This window comes from Mesocricetus auratus, unplaced genomic scaffold (genome assembly GCF_017639785.1).
Source record: "Mesocricetus auratus isolate SY011 unplaced genomic scaffold, BCM_Maur_2.0 Super-Scaffold_100008, whole genome shotgun sequence".
Classification (NCBI taxonomy): domain Eukaryota; kingdom Metazoa; phylum Chordata; class Mammalia; order Rodentia; family Cricetidae; genus Mesocricetus; species Mesocricetus auratus.
In genome coordinates this window covers 73,548,721-73,566,815 of record NW_024429192.1, presented here as the reverse complement: position 1 = coordinate 73,566,815, position 18,095 = coordinate 73,548,721, and positions in this window count along the sequence as shown.

Here is an 18,095-nt window from a genome sequence, read left to right as displayed (position 1 = left end):
CAGCAAGGGGTAGGGGACAAGGAGGCAGGATAGTACCCTGCATGGTGGGTTATGAGACAGGAAAGCCCAGAGTCCTCATTCTGGTTCCCTGTTGTAGCACTTCAGGGGTCTGACGTGATCGTCTCCTGCCCTCCAGAGGGACGTCCTTTCCCAACATGCTTGCTCGGTGTGCCACAGAGCTTTGGGCATAAAGCCGAATTCCTACCGTCTTCTCAGTCAGAACAGTTCAAGTCCAGCAGCCCTGGCTGCAGGACGCAGGGCTGTGCTTAAAGTGCGGCTACACCAGCGATACGGCCAGGCTGAACCAAACCTCGCCCTCTCTCAAGGTTGTGGCCTCCTGGGCCCCTGGACACACGTGACACTCCTGGAGCTAGAGGTAACAGGAACCCAAGAGGCCAGACCCAGAGCAGGGGTGGGGTGTGAGAGCTAGGGGCTGAAAGAAGGAGGGACTTAGGAGATTGGAGGCTCAGAATAGGAGAGAGGATTCAGGGAGGTGGGTGGGGGCTGGGAGGCTGCAGGGGCTGGGGTGGCTGGGACCTGGGACAGCACAGAATTTGCAGACCTTCTTACACTCTGGCCTCCCCTGGCCCACTGTATACCAGAGAAAGCCCCATGCTCCCCATGCTCACTCCTGCTGTGAACTGAACATAACTGAGGCCTCTTTGGAGACTTCCATGGAGACTTCCCTGATGCCATGCTTCATGTGCTCACTGGATGGCACCTAATGGTGTCTCAGAAACATGGGTACCATTCCCCACTAGTTTCTGTGTGACTGATGGCCCTAAAGAGTGCCCCATCCAGCTGTGCAGGGCTGTCCATCTGGCCCGGCTTGCTGCTGCCTGCGTGGAGCACTGGCTGAGTCTGACCAAAGGCTGAGTTGTTCTATGTGGACAGGAGGAGAGCACTGTGGACCAGCAGACCCTGCTGGACAGGGTCCCTCAGGCCTCCAAGCTGGACTACCTGCCTGCCTCCCTCTTTCCTTCCTTCTCTCTGTCTGTCCCACCCCACCCACCATGCCCTCCCAGGACGTCCATCCAGACCTGTGCCCAGGCATCTCCAATCATTGTTGAACCCCCACCCCCACTGGCAGTTAGTGGGCACAGTTGGTAAAGTCTCCTAATTTTGGGTCTTGCTTACATGTAGTTTCAAAAAGTGGGCCGATGGTCATCAAGGCAGGGTCACAGCAGCAGGCAGACAGTCGTGGCCCTGGAGCAATAGCTGAGAGCTCGCATCTGATGCCTAAAATGAAATCAGAGAGAACAAATTCTGTTTCTAGCTTTTGAAACTTCAAAGCCGACCCCCAGTGACACACCTCCTAGTCCTTCCTAAACAGTCTTCCGGCTGCAAGCCAAACATTCAAATGTGTGAGCCTACAGGGCTCCCCTGAGCCAGAGAGAAATGTCTTGCAGGAATAGGGTGAAAAGCAATGTGGGGTGCTGTGGGTGGCTGGAAGGGGGTGTCATCTTGAGAAGACAGGCCAATACTGAGCTGCCATAGGACACACAGAGTGCATACTTAGTCTCTAGTTGAACTGTTTGGAAGTATTAGGAGGTGTGGCCTTGTTGGGGTAGGCCAGTCTATCTGTATACATATTTATCAGTGTGAGGCCTGCAGCTTTTCGGCTTTTGTGGTTCCATAGGAATTTAAAATCTAGATCCACCAGGCGTATACCTTTAATCCCAGCACTCAGGAGGCAGAGGCAGGCGGATCTCTGTGAGTTCGAGACCAGCCTGGTCTACAAGAGCGAGTTCCGGACAGCCTTCAAAGCTACACAGAGAAATCCTGTCTCTAAAAACCAAAACAAACAAAAGATGAGTAAACAGAGCCCTGCTCCAGTCCCCCAGCCCTGGCGGCACATCTAACCTACTGCCTGTCTGCTCCGTACACCATTGTCTCCTTTTTGGCTATGAATTGGCAGCAGGCTTCAGCAGACACCGAAAGAGAGGAAGGAGCACGGCATGGACAGCTGCTCTAAAACCCCAACACCATGAAGACGCCAGAGAGGGTGTTGCGCAGATTTCAGTCACTTTCCCCGAGCACATGTATGCACATCCGTAAGCACACAGCGAGGACAGTTGTCCCAGGCCGTTCGTGTGAGGCACATCCACCTTTAGTAGACAGAGACGCACACACAATGGAGGGTACCTTCAATGTCACTAAGTGCACCAGGTCTTACCTGTCTGTCACCAGCATGTCCTCCTTCCTTCCCAGGAATTCTCATTTGTCCTGTTTTTGTATTACTGGTGTTCCAGCTCAGTGTCCATACATATTGCCACAGGGTCCTAAACATCCCAGAAGAGTCCTGGGATGGCTCCAAATGACAGATGCTGGACAGGCCATACCAGGGACATGGCTCTCCATATGCCGAGGGGGCTTTGGACAAATTAGGAGACTTTACCAACTGTGTCCACTAACTGCCAGTGGGGGTGGGGGTTCAACAATGATTGGAGATGCCTGGGCACAGGTCTGGATGGACGTCCTGGGAGGGCATGGTGGGTGGGGTGGGACAGACAGAGAGAAGGAAGGAAAGAGGGAGGCAGGCAGGTAGTCCAGCTTGGAGGCCTGAGGGACCCTGTCCAGCAGGGTCTGCTGGTCCACAGTGCTCTCCTCCTGTCCACATAGAACAACTCAGCCTTTGGTCAGACTCAGCCAGTGCTCCACGCAGGCAGCAGCAAGCCGGGCCAGATGGACAGCCCTGCACAGCTGGATGGGGCACTCTTTAGGGCCATCAGTCACACAGAAACTAGTGGGGAATGGTACCCATGTTTCTGAGACACCATTAGGTGCCATCCAGTGAGCACATGAAGCATGGCATCAGGGAAGTCTCCATGGAAGTCTCCAAAGAGGCCTCAGTTATGTTCAGTTCACAGCAGGAGTGAGCATGGGGAGCATGGGGCTTTCTCTGGTATACAGTGGGCCAGGGGAGGCCAGAGTGTAAGAAGGGTCTACAAATTCTGTGCCGTCCGAGGTCCCAGCCACCCCAGCCCCTGCAGCCTCCCAGCCCCCACCCACCTCCCTGAATCCTCTCTCCTATTCTGAGCCTCCAATCTCCTAAGTCCCTCCTTCCCTCAGCCCCTAGCTCTCACACCCCGCTGTCTCAGTCACTGTTCTATCACTGTGAAGAGACACCAAGACCTAGGCAGGTTGCATAAGAGAGCAGCTAAGACAGAAGTTGGCACCAGGGACTGGGGTACTGCTGTGATAGGCCTGACCGTGCTGCTTGGGTGGAGAAACGTGGAAGACTTTGGAATCTTTCACTAGAAAAGCAATTAAATGCTGTAGGTGGGGCTTAGTGGGCCATTCCAGTAGGAGTTTGGAAGACAGTATCGCCGAGAGCAATATGGACTATGGAGGCCCAACCACAGAGGTTTCAGAGGGGAAACAATATTAGCTATTGCCCTAGAGACCATTCTTGTGATATTTTGTCAAAGAATGTGGCTGCTTCTGCCCTTGTCCTAAGAGTCTGCCAGAGGCTTAAGTGAAGAGTTTTGCGCTAGTATCATTAGCAGAGGAGATTACGAGGCAGCCTGGTACTGACTGTCACATGCTCATTACTGATCACTCACACAGGTCTACAATGAAAACGAGCAAGCAGAGCAAAGAGAAATAAAACTTGTACAGTTTGAAGGGAAAAAAGCCAGGAAATAGAGTGTTGGAGCAAGTTCTGTGCTCAAGGAGGTAAGAAGTTTAAAGAAAAGCCTATGAAATAGAATAAAGGGAGTGATGCCTGGGCATGAGACCCCCCACCCAGATAACCAGCCCCTTGTGGAGAGACCGGGCCTAAGGGATGCTCCCTCTGTCCCTGAAGAGCAACAACAAAGGAAGGCTGATGCAGGGGCCAGGCTCTATCAAAGCAGGCAGCGTCAGCTGCATGGTTCTGGGTTTAGAGTCCAGAAGGGCGCAGGAGTACAGGGGTTTGTGCATTCTTCCTCCAGTTAAGGAGGGCCGCCGAGTCCAGGTGTGTGACAGGGCGTTCCTATGTGGACCCCCAGAGAGGCCACTGTGTGAAGCTGTCAAAGTGAAGCCTGGATTGTGTTGGAAACTCCAAGATGTTATAGATGCCAGAGCCAGGACACCTGCCCAGGAGAGCTGCCTACTGAGTGGAACCAGCCCGAGAGAGAAGTGCATTGCAGCGGACAAAGCTGGAAGGAGTTGGAGATCTGAGGAGCCGTCTAAGCCCTCAGACATCAGTTATAGAAGATTTAGAGTTTGCGTTTCAGCCTTGCTTTGGCCCAATGTTTTCCCAATGCTTTGGCCCAGTGATACTTTCCCAATGAAGTATCACTGTGCCATTGTGTGTTGGAAGTATGTAATTTGTCTTTTGATTTTGCTTTTACAGGGAGATTATAGTTAAGAGATGGAATGAGTCTCAGAAGAGACTGGACTTTTAAACAGCGTTGAGACTGAGATAGACTATGGGGACTTTTGAAGTTGGACTGAGTACATTTTGCATTATGTGATGGCTACAAACCTATGGGGGCCAGGGAGTAGAATGTGGTGGTTTGAATGAGGATGGTCCCCATGGCTCATATATTTGAGTGTTTGGTTCCCAGTTGGTGAACTACTGAGGATTAGGAGGTATGGTCTTGTAAGGAGGCATGACATTGGGGGTGGGTTTAGAGGTTTCAAGCACTCCAGACCCAGTCTCTGTCTCTGCCTCCTCTTTTGGGTAAGATGTGAGGTCTCAGCTACTCAGCTACACCATATCTGCCTGCTGCCATGCTCCCTGCCATGGCAGGGACTAACCCTCTGAAGCCATAAGAAAGAACGTTTTCCTTTTATAAGTTGCCCTGGTCATGGTCTCTTCATATTAACTAAGACAGTATGGGAACCAAAGTTACATTTTTTGTGTTTGTTTTTCGAGACAGGGTTTCTCTGTATTGTTTTAGATGCTTTCGTGGAACTCACTCTGCAGATCAGGATGGCCTCGAACTCACAGAGATCCGCCTGCCTCTGCTTCCCGAGTGCTGGGATTAAAGGCGTGTGCCAACAATGCCAGGCTCCAAAGTTACATTTTAAGTTTTAATTAATTACTATGCCTAAGAGATCTATGAAACAAAAATGCACCTTGACCAAGAACAAATAGTTCCTGTAATGTTGGAGGTTACTATCTGTTTTTGTTTCGCCTGACCTGGAACTGGATCTGTTGACCAGGGTGACCCAAAACTCACAGAGATCTACCTGCCTCTGTCTCCCTAGTGCTGGGATTAAAGGCGTGCGCCACCTTTAAGGCTATTGTTTATGGGAGATAACAAGCCACAAGTTTTCACTCCCTTAAACAAATTTGCTTGACTGAACTACACCAGATGTGCTTGGTCACACGTGGTTGGGAGGTTCACAGGCAGGAAATAAATCAGAATGTATGCCTGCCCCAATTGGACTTGATGGGAAATACTTTAAGCTCTTACAAACTGTGACTCAGTTCCATTTCCTGGAAACCCAGGTATGGACCTGGCCAGCCCATCTACCTGGTTAGTATTTAATTAAAGCTCGCTTCATATTTGGCTTTAAACTGTAACAGTGGTCTTATTCTCAACTGGTGGGATTAATAATAGGAGCTGCAAAGAGGGCAGAGTGTTTAAGAAAGCTGAGTTCAGTTTGCATAACCTACATCAGATTGTTCACAATTACCTGTGAATCCAGCTCCAGGGAATCTGTGATCCTCTTCTTGCCTCTGTGGGCACCTATATGCACAGGACATACTGACATACATGGACATGTGTAGAGAGAAGCCTTTTCCTTGCCAGCCACTTTGGTTTTTCCCCACCAGTCGCCTGGGCTCTGCCGCGTTGTAGTCCCCAAATAACACACAAGACGCTGTATTAATTATGAAGCTGTTGGCCTTGCTCGCTTCTTACTGGCTAGCTCTGACTTAAGTAATTACCCCATAATTGTTAATCTAAGTATTTCTCTTACTGGAGAAAAGTTCTGGACATCTTACTTCTCTGGTGGGCTACATCATGACTCCTTGTGTTTCTCCTACCCAGAGTCCTCCTGGACTCCTAGTCCCACCTATCTTGCTTCCCTATTGGCCAACAGTGCTTTATTGACATACACAGGACTTCCCCATCAGACATGAATGTAGTTGGAAGTTTTTCTCTGTGTTTCTGGTCCCACTGGACAGGTTTCTTTCCTGCCTGCTGGGTCCCTGCAGCCGCTTATGAAATAATCACTCAGAGGCTAATATTAAATATAATTTTTTTGCCCAATGGCTCAGGCTTATTACTTATTGTTATCTCTTATTACTTTTTATTACTCAGGCTTATTACTTATTATTGTCTCTTGTATAAATTAACCCATTTCTATTAATCTGTGCATTACCAGGATGCTGTGGCTTACTGTTAATGCTCTGGTATGCTACTTCTTTGGTGGCTACATAGTGTCTCCCTGACTCCACCTTTCTTCTCTCTGCCTAGCTATAATTTGCCTGGCCATTGGCCGAAACAGTTTTATTTATCAACCAATAAAAGCAATGCATATTTGCAGCATACAGAAGGACCTCCTATATCATCTCCCCTTTTCTGTCTAATTAAAAAGGAAGGTTTTAAACTTTAATATAGTAAAATTATATATAACAAAACCGTTATCAAGCAAAAATTATAGTTACAATAGTTAGTCCTTTTTTTCAGTTTTTTGAGACAGGGTTTCTTTCTTTATTTTTATTTTTTTATTTGGTTTTTATGAGACAGGGTTTCTCTGTATTGTTTTGGAGGCTATCGGTCCAGCCCAGCCTCGAACTCACAGAGATCTGCCTGCCTCTGCCTCCCGAGTGCTGGGATTAAAGGTGTGCGCCACCAATTCCCGGTTAGTCCTTTTTTCATTTGGCAAAATTAAAGAAAATACTCTATCATCTACCCTATCTTTGTGAGTCTAAAGTTTTATATCTAATTTATCTATTATAATAACTAATACAAACTATGACTATCTGTCTTCTACTCCATCAAAACCCCCAGAAGGATATAATATTACCCGAGTAAACAGGAAGTGCATTGCAAGCAGCTTCCAAAATTCTAGAAATGACAGAGATATCTGGTTGCCTGGACAGTCACCCAAATTTCCTCTGCACCACTGGGACATCCATCTTCAGTCTACAGGCCTAGAGTGTATGCAGACTTCTCAGTGAAGCAGGAAATTTGAAGATCTGTTCTGCCTTGTACTGCCAGAGTTTGTCAGTTGCTTTCTTCTGTGTCCTGCAGAATGGCGGGCAGTTTCCTCTGTGAAGCAAGAACCCTGAAGGACCCTGCCATCTTGGCAAGTTTAGCAGTCACTCTCCTGCGGGTCCTGTATGTCCAGACCACACAGAACACCGGCAAGTAGCCCAGGCAAAAGCAGTTTCTTGCCCAAATGGCTAACCCTGCCACACTGAAGTCAAACTCCATAATGTGTTTCTTTGAGCCCATCATCCTCTCTGAAGTAATTAGTGCTGCTAGGAGCAGACTTGTCTCACTGTCAATAAGAGTCCAAGTTCTTAAAACTTTAAATTTTTTTCTTAAAACATTTTAAATGTCATGTTCTGTAGGTCTTTGAAGTGTTTGAAGATTACCTATACATCTTAGAGATTGTATATCTAGAAAACTTAACATGACTATAAGTTTGACTATTATATATGACTAGCTGTTAATCTCTATTTCTTAATTATGCATTCATTTTTAAATGAGCTGAATAAACATAATACCTTAATCAAGACTAGAAATATATACAGTATAACAAAATGGACCTTAAATTTGTAACAATAAACCAAAACCCATATCAATGTAAAGTATTCATTTCCATATACTTTCTCTCTGCATCTTTGTTTGGATTTCCCACCTAGCAATATTCTTCCTTCACAGCAGAAGGACATCCCATATCATATGCACATGTACACATAAATGAAAATAAGGACAATTATTTAAAAATGCAAAGTATACAGAAGGATGTGGAGTGAAACAGTCTGTTCTGGACCAGCCTGCAAGGAGAGCCCGCTGGCCTCACGAAGGCAGCCTAAGCCAGTGTCCCACCCTAGCAAGAGCCAGGAGGCCAGCTCTGCTCTTCTGAGAGGACTCCAGGTATTGCCTGGCTCACCCAGAGGGACATGATGCCTCTGGTGGGCTGAATCAGGAGTGAGCCAGGTAAGGGACCAGCCGCCCTGGGCTGCTAACTCCAGTTCCTCATGTGTACTGCAGACAGAAATGATCTCAGACATCCTGAACATATGTGATCCTGTGTGTGTGTGTGTGTCTGTCTGTCTGTGTCTGTGTCTGTGTCTGTGTGATGGAGGTGCTTCAGGGAGATTAAAACAATAGCTTCTTGGTATGGTCCCACTCCTTCTATTCTGCCTAGGACTTGTCAACTCTCTTGATGAGGTCCCTGCAAACCCATTCTCAGGACCTCATTGGTCCATGAGCCACCCCAAGGTATGATCTCCTTCCACCTGAGACACCTCATCCTCAGCTAGCTGGAGGCCAGACTGGGCTACATGAGACCCTCTCTCTAAAAAGAAAAGAAAACACATCATCCTCCCCATCCACTGCTTCCACCTCTCTCAAAAAAAGAAAAGAAAATGCACCACTCTCCCCCCACGGGGACCTTTGCCAGGCCATTGCCGGTGGTGGCCACATTGGAGGGGCCTCAGACGGCAATTGACTTCAGGGGATCAGTCCACCAAGAAACCAAACCCCTGTAATATCATGTAATTATCTCAAGGAGATATCCCATTCTACCAGGCATTTTTACCTGTGGATTATTATGAAGATGATTTCCTCCTAAGCTGTACTGTTTAACTGAAGCCATGATTTTATTCAGTAATAGTGTAAATTTCAATAAGATTTTGACAGCTGAGGGTCTTTAATAAATACAGTAAGGAATTATGATAGGGGTTAGTTTAGTGTAAAAATTAACATAGGTAAAGGTAAGATACAATGCTGTCCCTGCCTCTGATAAAGCAGAGACTGCAGAGGCTAAAAGATAAAACAAGGAAGTGTCCCACAGCTAGAACACGTGAGCTTCTATTGAGGAGCTGTATAGACTGTGGCTTAGGTTAATGATTAAGAAGAAAAACAACTGAGTCTCAGTAGCCCAGCTATCTTAAATGCTTTTAAGCTTAATGTTGGGAGATGCATTCACAGGTTTTGGAGTGCATCATAGCTGAAACAAAGCTTTGAAAATAACTTAAGGTTAGACTAAGATGCTTTTGTCAAATAGCTTTGAGGTAAAAACCCAAGAAGACAATCTAAAGTTTTAGAAAAGCACATAGATGAGTGAGGGACTCTTTAAGACCAGGGAACAAGGACAAAGCAGCCCAATTATTCTTAGCTGGCTTGCCTTTCTTGCTAAGAGGGGTTGGTTGGTGACCAAAGGCGATGATAAATTCCTTATGCCTGTTTCTGCCCTGAGCTTCCTGATATATAAAAAAGTGTTGATGAGAGAGCATGCACCCTGAGGGTTAAAATAGCCCTGACTGTTTTTCATATATAAAAGTTTAGGTTCATGATATTTCTTATAGGATTACCTTTTGAGATAAAGCATAAAATACTTGGCCCTTTTTTGTAACCGCAAAATGTGACCAGTCAGTAAAAGAACTAACTGAGAAAAATGCCTTGCTTGCTCGCACTCTAGGATGACTTTGTTAAATTGTGTAAAGCAAATGGGAAACTTTTTTTTCTTTTGGTTTTTCAAGACAGAGTTTCTCTGTGGCTTTGGAGACTGTCCTGGAACTGGCTCTGTAGACCAGGCCGGCCTTGAACTCACAGAGATCCGCCTGCCTCTGCCTCCCAAGTGCTGGGATTAAAGGCGTGCGCCACCACCACCCAGATGGGAACACATGTTTTTTTTTTTAACCTGTATTCATTATAATCATTCACTTGAAAAATAGAATGTAACCACATTGCAATTTTTATATTGCTTGAAAGAGTCTACTGGAGTATAAAATCTGTAAAGAAAAACATAAAGTGAGTTAGAAGGAAAACATCAAGAATGAGAGAAGGAAAAACCAGAAGAGATGTAGAGGAAAAATAAGTGTAGAAGAATACAGAAAAAGTCAGTCTTTTCCCTTACTTCCTCAGATAGAAAAGCCTTAGTTCACCGACTCTGTGGATCCTCCTCAAGCCCTGCACTACTACAGGCCAATTCTCTCTCACGGCATCTCACCAGTTGGAGGGCCCTGGTTCTGGGCTAGTGAGTACTGAGTGGATGTTGGGTTCCAAGAAAACTTTCAGTACCCACTACATCCTAGAGACAACCTCACGGGGTAGGTACTTAGTTGTTGTTCCTTCCCTGAGGAAGTTTAGAACCCTGTCTTGTTGGAAGCTGCCGCCTATGACGTCACTCCGTAGTTTGTGGACTCTTCACAAGCTGTGCCCAGGAGACAACGGAGACAGAGCCGGTACTGCTGTGGTTACGGTGCTATTCAGAGTTGTTCCCTCCCATAAAGGCCTCCTGTGCCTCAAGCCCTCCTCCTTCACTCACCAGAGAAGCACATTTGTCCACTCGCATTCTGATCGTTCTGGTCAGGCAGCCACTTTCATAGTCCTGCCTTCTGGTCCTGTGCGCCCCTGGGAAGGAGCTGGCTGCCCTGAGGTCCTAGCATACCCCAGACCCTGGGAAAAAGCAAGGGACTCTCAGGATAGGGACCTCTGCCTCTAATCTTGCCATTAACCCTTGGGTAAATCATGAAGTCTCTCTGAGCCTCAGTTTCCCCTGTACAAATGGTGTAGCAATCATAGAGCCTGTGTGGGAAGGCTGGGAATGTAGCTCTTGTCAGTAGATGGTGTACAAGGAAAAGATCTGGGAGGAAGTTAAGATACTTTCTCAAAGGTGCAGGGAGAGTGAATATATATAGTGGTGATGCGTGACCCCATTCACACAGGCACAGACCATCTCATCCCAACAAAATCCTATCCTATTTTACTAGCTCTGAAAAAGATGAACAACATTGACACAGCTAAATGGAATTGGAGCAGGGTTTCTGAACAAGGGATGGTAAAGGGGATAATGTATGATAAAGAATTTACATGCTGGGGTAGCAAGCAGACCCAAGTTTGGTGTGGGCTGGTATCAAAAAGATAAGCCCCAAACTAAACAAATGTGAATGGATGCCCCTACCTACAGACAGAGACGTCTATCAAGAGAAGTGGGCAGAGAGTAAGCACAAAATGTCACAAGTCAGAATGAACAGAGAGAGCCAGCAGACAAATGTTCTAGCAATGTAGGAGCAGGATACAAGGCAAAAAGTATAACTTGATGGAGTTCTGTGATGGTTTGAATGAGAATATAGACCCATGTTTGAATGTTTAGTCTACAGTGGATCTGTTTGGGAAGGATTAGGAGTTGGGACTTCGCTGGAATAGGTGTGGCCTTGTTAGAGGATATCTGTCTCTATCTCTTAATCTATATATTCATTCTATCTGTACCCCACCCAGATAAGCTGTCAACCTGTGGAAAGGAATTAAAGGAAAGCTGAAACAGAAGGAAAAACATCAACAATGGAAGGCTTATGCAGATGTTATTCAACGAGGGGCCAGGTTCCATCCCCAGCAGGCAGAAGAACTTGGCAGCTTCAGCCATATGGTCCTGCATCCTTCTTGGATGCAGGAGTAAAAAGGTTGTGGAATCTTCCTTTGAGGTTAAGGAAAGCACCGAGGGCAGGCATGTGACAGGGAGTCCCTGCATGGAGGCTCAGAGAAGCCATTATGAAAAGTTCTGAGGGTGAAGCCTGGATTGCATTGGAGGCCCCATGTCATTGAAGATGCCAGAACTGTGGGATACCTGCCAAGGAAAGCTGCTAACAGGGTGTGGAGCCAGCCCAAGAGAGAGAAGTGCACTATAATAAACAAAGTTGGAAAAGAACTGGAGATCTGAATAATACTGAAGACACGGAGATGCACAATTTAGAGTTTGCCCTGCTGGCTTTTGGTTTTCCTTGGTCCAGTATTTCCTCATATGTCCCCTTTCCTCCCTTTTGGAATGGTAATGTATTTTGTGCCATTGTACGTTAGACATATGTAATCTACTTTCTGATTTTCCTTTTACAGGTGGTCATGAGTCTCAGAAGAGATCCTGGATTTTTAAATAGTTTTAAAGACTATGGGGACTTTTGAAGCTGGATTGAATGCGTTATGCATGATGATACAGCTACATGCCTATGGCGGCCAGGGAGTAGAATGTGGTGCTTTGGATGAGAACAGCCCGCATGGCTCATATATTTGAATGCTTGGTCCACAGTTAGTGGAACTGTTTGAGAAGGATTAGGAGGTATGCCACTGGAGGTGGACCTTGAGGTTTCAAAACCTCACACTCAGCCCAGCCAGTAGTCTCCCCCCCCACCTCTCTGCTCCACAGATCAGGGTGTAAAGCTCTCAGCTACTGCTCCAGCACCATGTGTGTGTGATTTCCATCATGGTGGTCATGGACTAAGCCCCTGAAACTGTAAGCAAGCCCCCAATTAATGCTTTCCTTAATAAGAGCTGCCTTGGTCATGGTGTTTCTTCACAGCAACAGAACAGTGGCTAAGACAAGTTCTAATGGCATGCTCAAAGCTAAAGGAGAAACTGCTGTGGAATATTCTTTTACACTGTGTGAAGATGTGTCACTGTGATTGGTTTAATAAAAACCTAACTGGCCAATAGCTAGGCAGAAGGTATAGGTGGGACTTCTGGACAGAGAGAGCTCTGGGAAGAAGAAAGGGGGAGTCTTTAGCCGGATGCAGAGGAAGCAGGACATGCAAGATGAGGGGTAAAAGTCATGAGTTGCCTGGCAACATGTAGATGAATAGAAATGGGTTAGTTTAATTTGTAAGAGCTAATGAGATAAGCCTAAGCTAATGCCAAGTTTTCATAATTAATATGTCTGTGTCATGATTTGGGGGCTGGCTGTCCAAAAAAAGCCCGCTATAAGAAACTGTACATTCCTGAGTGTCAGTAGAGAGGGAACTACGTTTGGGGATGTAGCAGTTGGTGGAGAGTTTGCCTAGCATGTGTGAAACCCTGGGTTTGAGCCCTGGCAATGCATAGACTGGGCATGGCACACAAGCCTGTAATTCTAGCACTTGGGAAGTGGGCACAGCAAGATCAGAAGTTCAAGGTCTGTCTTTAGGCCCAGCACTGAGCAAATCTTTGTGAGTTCAAGGCCAGCCTGGTGGTGTATAGAGTGAATTCCAGGACAGCCAAGGTTACACAGAGAACCCCTGTCTCAGAAAAAAACAAACCAAACCAAACTAAACAAAAACAACCACTCCAAAACAAAAAGCAACAACAACCAAAAAAAAAAAAAAAAAAAGAAAAAGAAATTCAAGGTTATCCTCGATTTACATACATTATATAGGGAGTTTAGGTCAGTGCAACGTCTGGGAGCAGATAAGCCTTCGAGCTGACCAGCAGCTGAGGAGCCATTATGTACCAGAGTCTGGTGCTCAGATACCCTTCATTCTCTGGAGCTGTAGGACAGAACCCCATCCTTCTGTCCTATAGGAGCCTTCTTGCCTACTTCCCTCTGTTCCGGAATGGGGCAGTTCCTGGCATGGCAGGGGCCTCCTGCCCAGAGGTCCTCAAAGAGGGCAGACCCAGCTTTAAAGTGTTTATGGAGTGGCTGGGATCTCAAGTGTTTTATTTGCTGACACATTCAGCAAGTGTGCTTTGAAGCAAACAGTGTGACTGGGACACACTCATGCACACACACACACACCAGCTTTCTGGGGGTGCAATTTATTCATTATAGGGCACAGTTGAACCACTTTTACTCTACAGCTGGCCATCTGTATCCTATTTTCTGATCTGTGGACTCAAACAACCGAAGACCAACTGTAGCTGAAAAAAATCTGCATGTGTCTTGAACAGGAAGACTCTCCTTGTCATCACTCCCTGGATGATATAGTGTGCCAGGGATTCACACAGCACTTACGTGGATGAGGTGGATGAGGTACAGTACCTCATCGAGAGGCAACTTAAGTATCTGGGAGGACACACATAGGTTATATGCAAATTCCATGACATTTCCATTATGGAATTTGAGCATCCCTCCATCCTGGTTTCCATGGAGGGTCTGGCACCAATCTCTTGAGGCTGCCTCGAGATGACTGTGTTGCAAGGCTCAGTGACTGTCATTAGTCCCAGAATATTTTCATACCTAAAAGGAACTCTAGGCCCACTGATTGCCAGTCTCTTTCCTACCCACCCCACCATTTCCATACAGTCACCAATTTATTCTATGGTTTTGTCTACGTGGTAGCTGTCCCTATGAATTGGCCTGTTCTGAAGATTTCATATATATGGAAACATACAGCATATGGTCTTCTGAATATGGCTTTTTTCATTAAATTTATTTTTTGCCAGGTGTCGTGGAATATGGCTTTAATCCCAGCACTCAAGAAGGAGATGCAGGCGGATCTTGAGTTTGAAGTCAGCCTGGTTTACATAACAAGTTCCAGGCCAGCCAGTGCTAGATAGTAAGACCCTGTCTCAAAGAAAATCTAATTTTTGTTTTAAATAGTTATGCTATGTAACCAAGTCCACAAACTCTGAGGTCCACCTGCCTCAGTCTTCCAAGTGTTGGGATCATAGGCGTGTGCCGCCATGCCTGACACAATGAAGGATTAATAAGCATCATTATTATACACACTATATTATTATATAGAATGGATGAGTTGTAAATGTGTTATGCTGAAGGTGCCATAGCGATACCCTTATCTGAATGGAACAAAATCCATTTCATCCCTTTTACATGATTGGACAATATTCTATTGAATGAATGAACTGCATTTTATCTTCCCAATTGTTTGTCAGTGGACATCTGGGTTGCTCTCACCTTTTACCTATAGTGAATGTGTCATTAAGAAATAGAAACAAGACCCACTGTCCCCAGAGCTGCTTGCTCTAGAAGTGGGGTACAGGAACTGTCCCCGGAAGGTAGAAATTACAGTGCCCTGGATGTGGAGTGACCTACTAGATTCCAGAGTCCCAGAGCACACTTGCTACTAGGTATCTGTGGGTATGAACCTCCAAAGCTTCTCAGTTCCTTCATACAATGACATAGTATTTGCACATAATCCAAGCACAACTTCCCATGTACATCAGCTCATCTCAAGCTTTCTTATCATGCGGCTAGAGATGGCCCAGCAGTTAAGAGCATGACTGACCTTCCCAGAGAACCACATGGGGGCTCACAATGCTCAGGGGAGCTGATACCCTCTTGTAGCCTTTGTGGACACCAGGGAAGCATGTGATACACAAATACACATGCAGGAAAAACACCTATACACATAAAAATAATTTTTAACTTACAAAAATTATTTTCTTAGTAACTATTCTATTGCTGTGAAGAGACACCATGACCAAGGCAACTCTTATAAAGGAAAACATTTAATTGGAGGCCTGCCAACAGTTTTAGAGGATCAGTCTGTGATCATCACGGTGGAAAGCAGACATACATGGTGCTGGAGCAGTAGCTGTGAGTTTTACATCCTCATCCACAGGCATCAGGTACACACACACACACACACAGACACACACACACAGACACACAGACACACACACAGACACACACACAGACACACAGACACACACAGACACACAGACACACACAGACACACACACACAGACACAGACACACACAGAGACACACAGACACACACACACAGACACACACACAGAGACACACACACAGACAGACACAGAGACACACACACACACAGACACACAGACACACATACACAGAGACACACAGAGACACACACACAGACACACACAGACAAACACACACAGACACACAGACACACACACACAGAGACACACAGAGACACACACACAGACACACAGAGACACACACACAGACACACACATACACACAAACACACACACACAGACACACACCCAGACACACACACACACACAGACACATTCAGACACACACAGAGACACACACACAGACACATACATACACACACATACACACAGACACACACATACACACAAACACACACATACACACAGACACATACACACACATACACACAAACACACACAGACACACACACAGAGACACATTCAGACACACACAGAGACACACACACAGACACACACACACAGACACATTCAGACACACACAGAGACACACACACAGAGACACACACACAGACACATTCAGACACACACAGAGACACACACAGAGTTTGAAGGGTGGGGATGTGGCTCAGTTGGCGGAATGCTAGCCTAGCATACACAAAGCCCTGGATTTGACTTTCAGCACCAATAAACCAAGGGTGGATGTGTACATCTAATCCTAGGGAAGAGGGGGCAGGAGGAGGCAGGAGGATCAAGGCCATCTCTGGCTACTCAGTGAGTTTGAAGCAGCCTAGGACATATGAGGCCTGTCTCAAACAATAATAACAATAACAACAGCAACAGAAACTGGCCATGGCCATTGGAGAGCTACCAAACTTTAGTACACCCCAGAAAATCAATACAGGGGACTGTTCTGAAATGGTGGCCTCTAATCAGGGGTAGATGTCTTGGGCTTGATCAGTCAGCTGCAGCTGGGTTCCAATGAAGAAGCCGTGGTGCAGTGAAGGGTAGCATAGCACTCATAAACGTGCTTTAGGGTGGGGTTCCTGGTGGGCCAATAAGACCAACAACAAATGGGCACATCTACGGGCTCCTTTTCCTGCGTGTACTTCTCTCTCTCTCTTTTTTTTTTTTTTTGGTTTTTCGAGACAGGGTTTCTCTGTGGCTTTGGAAGCTGTCCTGGAACTCACTTTGTAGACCAGGCTGGCCTCGAACTCACAGAGATCCGCCTGCCTCTGCCTCCCGAGTGCTGGGATTAAAGGCGTGCGCCACCAACGCCCGGCGCGTGTACTTCTCTTAAACAGCTGGCGTGCACCCTCATCTCTCCTGCAAATGTGATCTGGACGAAGTTGGGGCTTAGCATTTTTGGGTCCAATACTGGTCACTAGGTGCAGGAGCATGGAATGTAGCCAAACCACTGGATATAGCTGCTAGAGGACAGATGGCGTCAAAGGGGTGCCTGTGTCCAACACAGGCACACAGCTATTTGGAAACTTGGCCCTAGCTGTGCCTAGAGAAGGTCCCAACCACATGGACTTCAGGTGCTGGTCCAGATTCTAGGGCAGGGCCTGGAGGATGAGTCAGACACCTAGAGCCTATGATAAGATACTCTGTGTCACCTCTGTCCTTCCTTCTCTTAACAAAGCCACACAGAGTGTCAGTAGGAATGCAGCAGTGACCAGCAATGGAAGAGAGAGGGCCTTGGCCACTCTGGAGGATGGCAGGGCCTCCAGAGCCTCAGGAAGAAGAAAGGAAAGGACACAGGGAGGGGTGGATGTCCCACAGCCACATGCAACAGACTGGGGCTGACCAAAAGATCAGCTGGGGGTGGTGGCGGGGTGTGAAGGAGGATGGGTGGATGGTCATGGTGATGTTTCCAAGCCTGCTCCCTATTAGTCATGTGTCTGAGCTACTGTAGAGTACGTGGTTTCCTGCCTTCCTCGGGACTTTGATGCCTCTGACATGTTCTGCTTTTCCCCTTAGGTTCCAGCAGGAAAAACCTGGGTCCTACCTTAGGAAGTCATCTTCAGTCAAGACAAGTGGGAATTGTGCTTTCCAGGGGCCTCTGGCAATATCAGAAATGTTTTAGGTTATTTCAAGTGTGTATGTGTGTGTGTATGTGTGTGTGTGTATGTGTGTGTGTGTGTGTGATATGTGTATGTGCGTTTATGTATGCGTGTGTGTAATTGCCATCTGAGGCCAAAGGTGGCGCTAAACATTCTGCAGTGCACAGCCCAGTCCCCCCCATAAAGAGTCCCCGCAGCTCCAAATATCCACAGTCTAAGATAAACTTCTGCAGAGGTGTAGGAAAGGCAGGGCCAAGCCCCCAGGGGGGTGCTGGGGCCATATTGTCACTCACAACCTGACTAGGTCTCTGTGGGAGAATAGGATGGCAGAGGCAGAGGCAGTTAGGGTCCTTAAGTGACATCTGCTGCTGGTGGTGCCAGAATGTGGAGAAGGGAGGGAGGGAGGAACCACTAGAACTCCATGGGTTCACAGAGAAGCCAGGGGTCCCTCGCTTGCCCTGAGGGCAGGAGGTGGGACTAAAGGACAAAAAAGAAA